This window comes from Chrysochloris asiatica, unplaced genomic scaffold, assembly GCF_000296735.1.
Source record: "Chrysochloris asiatica unplaced genomic scaffold, ChrAsi1.0 scaffold00180, whole genome shotgun sequence".
NCBI classification, from domain to species: domain Eukaryota; kingdom Metazoa; phylum Chordata; class Mammalia; order Afrosoricida; family Chrysochloridae; genus Chrysochloris; species Chrysochloris asiatica.
Window position 1 is genome coordinate 1,055,217 of NW_006408698.1, and position 9,358 is coordinate 1,064,574.

General features: G+C 37.0%; 1 pseudogene; it reads left to right on the plus strand.

Annotated features, from left to right (window-relative positions):
* Positions 1-7,427: 7,427 nt before the first annotated feature.
* LOC102839511 overlaps positions 7,428-9,358 on the plus strand; it is a 38,134-nt pseudogene continuing 36,203 nt past the window's right edge.

Below are 9,358 nucleotides of genomic sequence, written 5' to 3' on the forward strand. Positions count from 1 at the left end.
TTGGTGTAGAGGAATCCAAATGATTCTTTATGTTGGTCTTATACCTTGCCACTTTGCTAAATCTTTCAATGCAGTCTAGTAGCTTTTTTACTGTCTTTGAGTTTTTCTATGTATATGATCATATCGTCTACAAATAGAGTTTTACTTCCTCTTTGCCAATTTGGATGCCTTTAATTTCCCTATCTTGCTGTATAGCTCTGGATAAGACTACTAGCACAATATTGAATCGGAGTGGTGAAAGGGAGCATCCTTATCTGGTTCCTGTTCACATAAGGAAGCCTTTCAGTTTCTTTCCATTGTGGGTAATGTAGGCTGTTGGTATTGTATATATATTCTTAATTATGTTCAGGAATTTCCTTTCACTTCCTACTTTGTTGAGTGTTTTTTATCAGAAATGGATGTTGGATTTTGTCAATAGACTTTTCTGCATCAATCAATATGATCAAGTGATTCTTTTCTTTTCTCTTATTTTTATGATGGAGTGCAATGATTTTGTTGTTGTTGTTGTTGTTGCATCATTCTTGTATCCCTGATATGAATCCCACTTGGTCATGATGTTTTTTTGCTTTTTTTTTTTTTAATGTGATTTTGGAGTCTGTTGGCTTGGATTTTGTTGAGAATTTTTTGCATCTATATTCATGAAGGATATTTGTCTTTATTTTTCTTTCTAAGTGATGTCCTTCTTTGGTTTTGGTATGAGCATTATGCTTGCTTCATAAAACGTATTAGGAAATTTTCCATCCTCCTTTATATTCTGGAATAATTTGAGGAGACTTAGTGATATCTCTTTCCTGAAAGTTTGGTAGTACTCACTGGTGAAGCCATCTGGACCTGGATTTCCTTTGGTTGGGAGTTTTTGGATGGTCTGATCAATTTCTTCTTTTGTTATGGATATGTTCAAATCTTCTACTTCACTCTGGTTAAGTTTAGGTAGGTCGTGATTTCCTAAAAATGTATCCATCTCTTCTAAGTTTTCAAATTTGTTGGAGTACAACTTTTCATAATATTCTGTTATTATCCTTTTTATTTCCTTTGGTTCTGTTGTGACATCAAGCATGCTCTTTCTAATGCTTGTTATTTGTGTCTTCTACCACTTTTCTTTTTTAGGTTTGCTAATGGTTTGTCAATTTTATTCATCCTTTCAAAGAAGCAGCTTCGTGTCCTGTTGATTCTTTCTATAGTTTTTTTTTTCTGTTTTCTATCTTGCTTATTTCTGCTCTAATCTTTATTTCTTTCCTTTTGTTGACTGTAGGTTCCCTCTGTTGGTCTGTTTTTAATTGTTGGAGATGCTGTGTTAATGTGTTAATTTTGGTTCTTTCTTCTTTTTGGATGTGTGCATTTATTGCAATAAACTGTCCTGTAAGCACTGCTTTCACCGTGTCCGAAAGATTTTGGTATGTCGTGATTTCATTCTCATTTGCTTTTAGGAACTTTGTAAGTTCAAATTTAATTTCTTCTATTACCCAGTCACTTTTCAGCAGGATGTTATTCAGTTTCCATTTATTCAACTTTATTTCCTCATTCTTCTTATTGTTGATTTCTTCTTTTATATCATTGTGATCTGAAATGATTTTTTGTAGTATTATGATGTTTGTAAATTTATGGAAGCTTGTTATGTGGCCTAAGACATGGTCAGTTCTGGAAAATGTTCCATGTGCACTGGAAAATAATGTGTATTGTGCTGTTGGTAGGTTGAATTTTCTGTACACATCTATGAGTTCAAGTTTGTTGATTCTGTTGTTTAGTTCCTCTGTATCATTTTTTATTTTCTTTCTGGTTGTTCTATCCCTTTTCAAAAGTTGCATAATAAAATCTCCCACTATAATTGTAGATTTGTCTACTTCTTTCTTCAATTCTAGTGGGGTTTGCTTTATATATCTTGTTGCTCTTTCATTGGGAGCATAGATATTTATTATGGTTATGTCATCTTGCTCAATTGACCCTTTAATCATGACACAGTGTCCTTCTTTATGTCTTATGCTGGGTTTTGCCTTCAAGTTTATTTTATGGGAGATTAGTATTGCCACTCTTGCTCATTTTTTATTGTAATTAGTTTGATATATATATTTTTTCATCCTATAATGTGTAATCTGTTTTTGACTTTGTCTGCAAGGTGTGTGTCTTGCAGGTGTCATATTGAAGGTTCTTGTTCTCTTATCCATTCTGCCACTCTCTGTCTCTTCATTAGCGCATTTAATGCATTGACGTTCAGTATAATTATTGATAGATATGAATTAATTGCTGTCATTATGTGAAATTTTTGTCATGCTGTTGCTTCCTTTGTTCTTCATGCCTTCTAGTGCTGAGCTCATATTTTTGTAATACTTCTTGTCAGTTTCTTCTCAGTTTTAATGTTCCCTTGTTCTACTTATATCTTCATTTTCATGGTAAGTTGTGAAGTATTAACTTTCTGTGAGGTTACCCTATAGTCTAATAACTTTTCCCTCCAATTAAGACAGTCTATTGTATTCTGCAATTTTTTTATCTCCTCATCTTGATCTCTCCTCCTATTTTTTTCCCTTCTTTGACATTGTTATTATTTTTATCTTTGATTGACCGTCCAGTTCCTCTGAATGCATTGTTGTAATTTTTTTCTTTTCTGAACTCTGCTATCTGGCGACTGAGATACAGGTGGTGTTGCCACATCTGTCATTCTCTAGCTTTGTCTGTCCTTGTTGGTTTTCATTTGAAAGAACTCCTTTTAGGATGTTTTGAATAACTGGGTTGACTTTGACAACGTATCTTAGCTTCTTTTTATCCTGGCATGTTTGATTGCCATCGTATTGCCAAATACCATTATATTTGATTGACAGGTTTGCCAATTAGACGATTCTTGGTTGCCTTTTTTCTCCCCTTTCTTTTAGGGTTTTAAATATGTCTACCCATTGCCTTCTTGCCTGCAAGGTTTCTTCTGAGAGGTCATACCTTAATCGAATGTGCTTGCCTTTGTAGATAACACTTCTCTTTTCCCTCCCTACTTTTAGGAGTCACCCTTTGTCTTTGATTTTGGAGAGCTTAATTATGATATGTCTTGGTAATTTTCTTTTGGGGTCTATCCTTCCTGGGATTCATTCAGCTTCTTGAATGCTTACCTTCTCATACTTCAAAATGTTAGGAAATTTTTTTCCAGAAGGTCCTAAAATACCTTTTCTGTGGATTTCTGTGATTTTTCCTGTTCCAGAATGCCAATAATTCTTAAGTTATTCCTCTTCATGTTATCCAACATAAATCTTAGACTTTCCAGATTTTTTATTTTTTTCTGCTTGCTCTTCTATCTTAGCAGTATTGAGAGATTTGTCTTCCAGCTCACTAGCTCTGGCTTCCATCTCTTCAATTCTACTCCTTTGATGTTTCAGTGTATTGTCCATTTCTGTTATTTTATTAGTAATCATCTGCACATCCTTTTGCAGGTTTTGAATTGTTTCTGATGCTGTATGTATCTTGTTTGATTGCTCCTGTAACACTTTCCTGACCTTTTCCTTATTTTCCTCCTCTCCTCTGTGGAACATCTGAATTTGTTTGCTTATCATTCTTCTGAATTCATTTTCAGGAAATCCAAAGCCTGCTCTTCTTCTAATGGGAAGTCTATGTCTGCCTCCATCTCCTTTGTCTCAATTACTATTTTCTGTTTTTGAACATTTGCTGAGACTTTTTGTTGTTTTCCCTTGGACATTTTCAATAGTTAGATGTAGTTTCAATGATTAAATGAATGTATGTTGCTGTGTTCTTAAACTTACTTCGTGTCTCCTGGTAGATGTGATCTGGACATAGGCTTTCCTTTTCACGTTTCTTACTACTCAGCTGCAGGCTATCTTACCAGTGTTGGCTATCTGTGTAATGCCTAAAAGCTGGTATTGCCTCCTGTCTGAATGGTGGAATATTATAGGGTATGCTTGTCTCTTTCTATATGGCCATGATTGCTCTCTTTTCTTGGGTAATGTAGGGAGAAAAAACTTCCACCTCCAGGAAAAAAGTGAGACTAAAAGGACCAAAAACCAGAAGCAATATAAAAGCAGAGACAAAAACTACCACTCAAAAACAAGAATAAATCCATAGCTAACTGTCCAGTAGCCTTTGGTGTGCAGGTCAATATGCGTGCACAGTAAGAACCTCCAGCGGTGGGTAGGGGTGTCCATTTGCTCAGGCCCCTCCTCTATTCACTGTCGTGGAGTTGCACAGATAGATATTGAGAAATGAATGGAAAAAAGATTGTTCACTATTTGTATCTCCGAAGGTCAATTAGGTATCTGTGTATGCACAGTGTGATTCTCAATATAGCTGCCTCCTTGTATATTATACTTGGTGTTGGCTGTTTCCTTTTTTGTTGGGGTTTTATAAGGTGCAAATAATGTTTGACTGTATGGCCAGGCCTACTGTCTTTGTTAAGACAGGCCAGAAAAAAATATCTCTCCCAGGTCAACTTTAGGGCTGAGTGCCAGAGTCAGATGTTATAAGAAGCAGCCAAAGGATTTGCTTGTGTGACCACTTTCAGGGATTTCCACTTTGTATCTTGGGAAAGTTGTACCCTGTGCATGCAGCACTAGACCCTTTTTGGGGTGGGCTCCCACCTGATTGAAGGTGTCTGGGCTCGGCAGAGAGGGTTTGATGGTGAGAGGAGGAAACAAAAGTGTAAAAATCTGTTGCAGATTTTTTCCAGTAGCCACTCTGTGGTTTCAGCACTGTATCAGCTTGGTTGTGTCCCCACCCTCTGATCTCAGCCCAGGCTGAGGAGCTCGCAGGTACTGTCCTGATCTATTCAGAAATTGCTGTGTATTCCCACCACAGTTTGATTTCTCCACTGGTGGGCACTGAAAATTGATGCCCCACAATTTATATTAGATCCAAAGCTATGGAACTGTTGTGGAAAAACACCTTCTCTGTTTTCTTTGTGCCTCCACTGATGAGCCTCCCATTCATGTATCTGCTTCTCCTGCCCCCAAACCAGAAGTCTCTCATTGTTGTTTTGATTTGCACCTCTCTAATGGAGCCATGGAGTCCTGCTGTGGTGCTGTGGGTTAATGCCCCAGACTTCAAAGCCATTTGAATTGCAAGGACGGCAGTTCAAGCTCACCAACTGTTCCTTGGAAACCCTATGTTGTTTTGTTGTTATATGCCATGCAGTCGGTTCCGACTCATAGCAACACTGTACAGGTTTTCTGAGGCTGTAAATCTTTACAGGAGCAGAAAGCCTCATCCTTCTCACCTGGAACAGATGGTAGTTTCGAACTGCTGACTTTGTAGTTTGCAGCCTGATTTGTGACCACTACTCAACCAGAGCTCCTTTGGAAGCCCTGTACAAGGTTATTATTTGTCTGAACCAACTCCTTGGCATTTAACAACAATAGCAATGGAGTCCTAGTGTGGCAATATGGGTTAACATGCTGGACTACGAAGTTATTTCCAACTGTAGAGTTGGCTGTTCAAGCTCACCAGTCGCTCCTCAGAAGCCCTGTATAGGGTCGCTATGGGTTGGAAATGACTCGACAACACTTAACAACAACAAAATGGCTAAGGATATGAACAATTCTTCATAATGTTTGTTTGCTGTCTTACTACCTTCCTTGGTGAAATGCCAATTCATGTCCTATGCCCATTTTCAAATTGGATTATTTGTATTTTTCTTGTAAATATGTTATAATTTCCTATAAATTTTGAAATTAGTCCCTTGTCTGATATGTCATTATGAGGAGAGAAAAAAAAAATCCCAGTCTTTGGGTTACCTTTTTACTCTTTTGTTCAAAACGTTTGATGCACATAAATTTATAATTTTTAGTACACCCCAGTCACGCATTTTGTTCTCCCATGTTTGTGTTTTTTGCCATGCTTGATTGCCTATGTATGCCATATGTTTGTCCCTTAAATTTGTCCCTATTTTTTCACTGATGATCTGGGATTTACATTTAGATCTTTAATCTATATTGAGCTAGTTTTTGTATATGGTTTGACATATATGTGTCTGGTTTCATACTTTTGTAAATCGATTTCCAGTTTTGCTAGCACCATTTGTTGAAGAGACTATCTCTACCCTATTTAATGTATTTTGGCTCTTGGTCAAAGATCAGTTGACTCTGTGTGGCTGGATTTATCTCGGGATTCTCAGTTATGGTCCACTGATCTATGTATCTTCCATTGTACCAATGCCATATTGCTTTGGCCACTGTAGCCTTATAGTAAGTTTTGAAGGCAGGAAGTGAGAGGCCCCCCACTGTATTATTTTTCTTAAGCAGTACTTTGCTTATCTGAGGTCTCTTTCTCTTCCAAATCAAGTTTGTGATGGTATTTTCAATCTCTTCAAAGAATTGTTGTTGAAATCTGGATTGGGATTGCATTATATCAGTAGATTGCTTTGGTTACTATTGACTTTTCACAATGTTACATTTTACTAACCTTGAGCATGGTATAGTCTTCCATTTTTGTAAGTCATTTGGTTTCTTGTTGGTTGTAATGTTTTGTAATCTTGTTTATATAGGTCTTTTGTTTCTCTTGTTAGATTTATTCCTAAATTTTTTATCCATTGGCTGGCTTTCATAAATGGTATTGTTTTACTAATTTGCTCCTCTTAATTAGTACATAAGAATCCAACTAATTTTTGTGTGCTGAGTTTGAACCCTGCCACTTTGCTGAATCTTCCAATGATTTCCTGTAATATTTTTATGAGTCTTTGGGATTTTCCATGTAATCTGCAAATAGAGAGAATTTTATTTCTTCTTGGCCAATTTGAATACCTTTAATATCCCTTTCTTGACTTATAGCTCTGGCTAGAATTTCCAACACAATATTGTATAGGAGTTGTGATAAAGGGTATTCCTCTCTGGTTCCTGTTCACAAAGGGTATGCTTTCAATTTCTCTCCATTGAGAGTGATGTTGGCTGTTGCTTTTGTACATCTACTAATTTTTAATATTTTTATTGTGAATTCAGTGATAATTTACATGGCAGAACATCTGGTTTTCACTCATCATTTCATTGTAACGATTACAATCTCCTCTATGCATCATCATTCAACAGTATTAGCTTCTATTCCCTGTTTTGTTTTGTTTTGCTTTGTTGTTGTTTTCAAGAGGATTAGGTGACTTTATCTAAGTGGTTTCCAGACTCTAACTGAGTGAAATCCCCCCACCCACCTCAAGTTCTACATAAACAAAATACCCCTGAATGTAGCTGCTGAAAACAAACATTTCCTGTCTTACAGTATTATCCCTGGCAGGGTAGTTTGGTTGGGTGCATCTGACTCAGTGCCTTATGAAGTTGGACTTGAGCTGTCTGCTGGTGATGCAGTCTCATCTGAAGGCTTGATTGATAGGGCTTTGCTTCCAAACTCACTCATGTGGGCTTGCTTCCGTTTGTTTAGGAGGTCGATGAATGGAGGGCCTCTCAGTTCCTTAGGGGCTGGTGACAGCTGATGTTTCTCTATTTGCTGCTTGTGATATGGCTGCCAGCTTAGCCCCAGCACGAGTTATCATAGCTGGCCTCATCTGCCAGGTGGAGGAGATCTTCTGGCTGGTCATGAGCGCAGAGTACTTCAATGAGTCGCTCGTGCTGCTGCAGCGCCTTCTGGCCTGGGACCTGGACGACATGCTGTATGCCAAGCTCAATGCAGGTGCCGCCAACTCGCGCCTGACCAATATCCCTGCAACGCTGGCTGGGGCCGTGAGCGCGCCTGGAACACACTTGATGCCCTGTTGTTGTTGTTTTGATGTACACAAAAACATCCAAGAAATTATAATCATTTAAACAACCAAAGTGCACATTCTGGCTGACAGCACACAGTTTTTCTCTTTCCATGAGTCTAGAGTTCTCAGCTGCTCTATCTCTCCCTGTCATCATCTCTGCCTCCATCTCTGGTTTCAGTACTTCTCTGGATAGAGTCCCACATTCCTTCATGCTCTTCTCCTTTGTTGGTTCTAGGGTCCTCTGTTCCTGGCCTTTAAGATCAACTACTCCCCACTTTTTTTCCAAAATGTCTACACTCACAGTTGTGACAATCACAATAAGTTATGATAACAGTTACTCACTATTGAATCATAAGAATCTTATCCCCATCTCCTTTCTCCAAACACATCTAGACAAGATGAATATTATTCAGTGGGGTACCTTCCCCTACAGGCCCTTAAACTAAACTCCCACTTGAAAACTTATAAGCCAGTCACTTCTTGCCTTTATAGCACCTCCATTTTAAGTAGCCAATGTCTAAGCTACCTGTCCCTATCAACCCTGTATACAGAGGGAATAGAATTTATACTGTATATGTACTCTTAAATATGTAGAAAAATTTCCTCAATTACTGCTTTTTAAAATATTTGTATCTGGAATGGGTGTTGGATTTCTCAAATGACTTTCAGCATCAATCAATATAATCATGTGGTTACTATTTTTTATTTTTTTTTTTATGTGGTGAATAATGTTTTTTGTTAGTTTTATTTATTAATTTATTTGTTAAATATTGAGGCATCCTTGCATCTCTGGTATGAATTTAACTTGGGCATGAGGTTTTTTTTTGTTGTTGTTTCTTTCGTTTTCTTTTGATATGTAGTTGAATTCATTTGGATAGGATCTTTTTGAGAAGTTTTACATCTATGTTTATGAAGGATATTGGTCTATAGTTTTCTTTTTTAATGATGTTCATCACTGGTTGTAGTATGAGGTTTATACTTGCTTTGTAAAATATATTAGGAAGTTTTCCACTGTTTCCTATATTCTGGAATAATTTGAGTAGAATAGGTATGAACTCTTCTCTGAATACTTGGGAAAATTCACCAGCAAAGACGTCTGGGAAGAATTTTTTTGGTTGGGAGACTCTTGATGACATGATCTATTTCTTCCATTGTTATAGGTTTGTTCAAGTTTTCTATTTCACTCCGTGTAAGTTTAGGTAAGTTATGTTTTTCTGAAAAATCATCAATTTCCTCTAGATTTTCAAATTTTTTGGAGCAAAATTATTTGCAGTATTCTATTATTATCGTTTTTGTTTCCATTGGTTCTGTTGTAATGTCAATCATGTGGTTTCTTCTGCATGTTATTTGTGTCTTCTCCCTCTTTTCCTTTGTTTGATTTGGTTATCCAATGTTATCAATCTTTTCACAGAACCAACTTCTCATCCTGCTGATTTTTTCTATTGTTTTTCTGTTTTCTCTCTCAATTACTTCTGCTCTAAACTTTATTACTTTTTTTCCCCTCTGAGGCTGTAGCTTTACTTTGCTGTTCTGTTTCTAATGTTGGAGGTGGTGTGTTAGTGTGTTGATATTAGTTCTTTTAACTTTATGTATGTGCGCATTTAATGCAACAAAGTGTCCTCTCAGGACTGCTGTTGCTGTTTTTCAAAGGTTTTGGTGTGTTGTGTTTCCATTCTTATTTGTTTT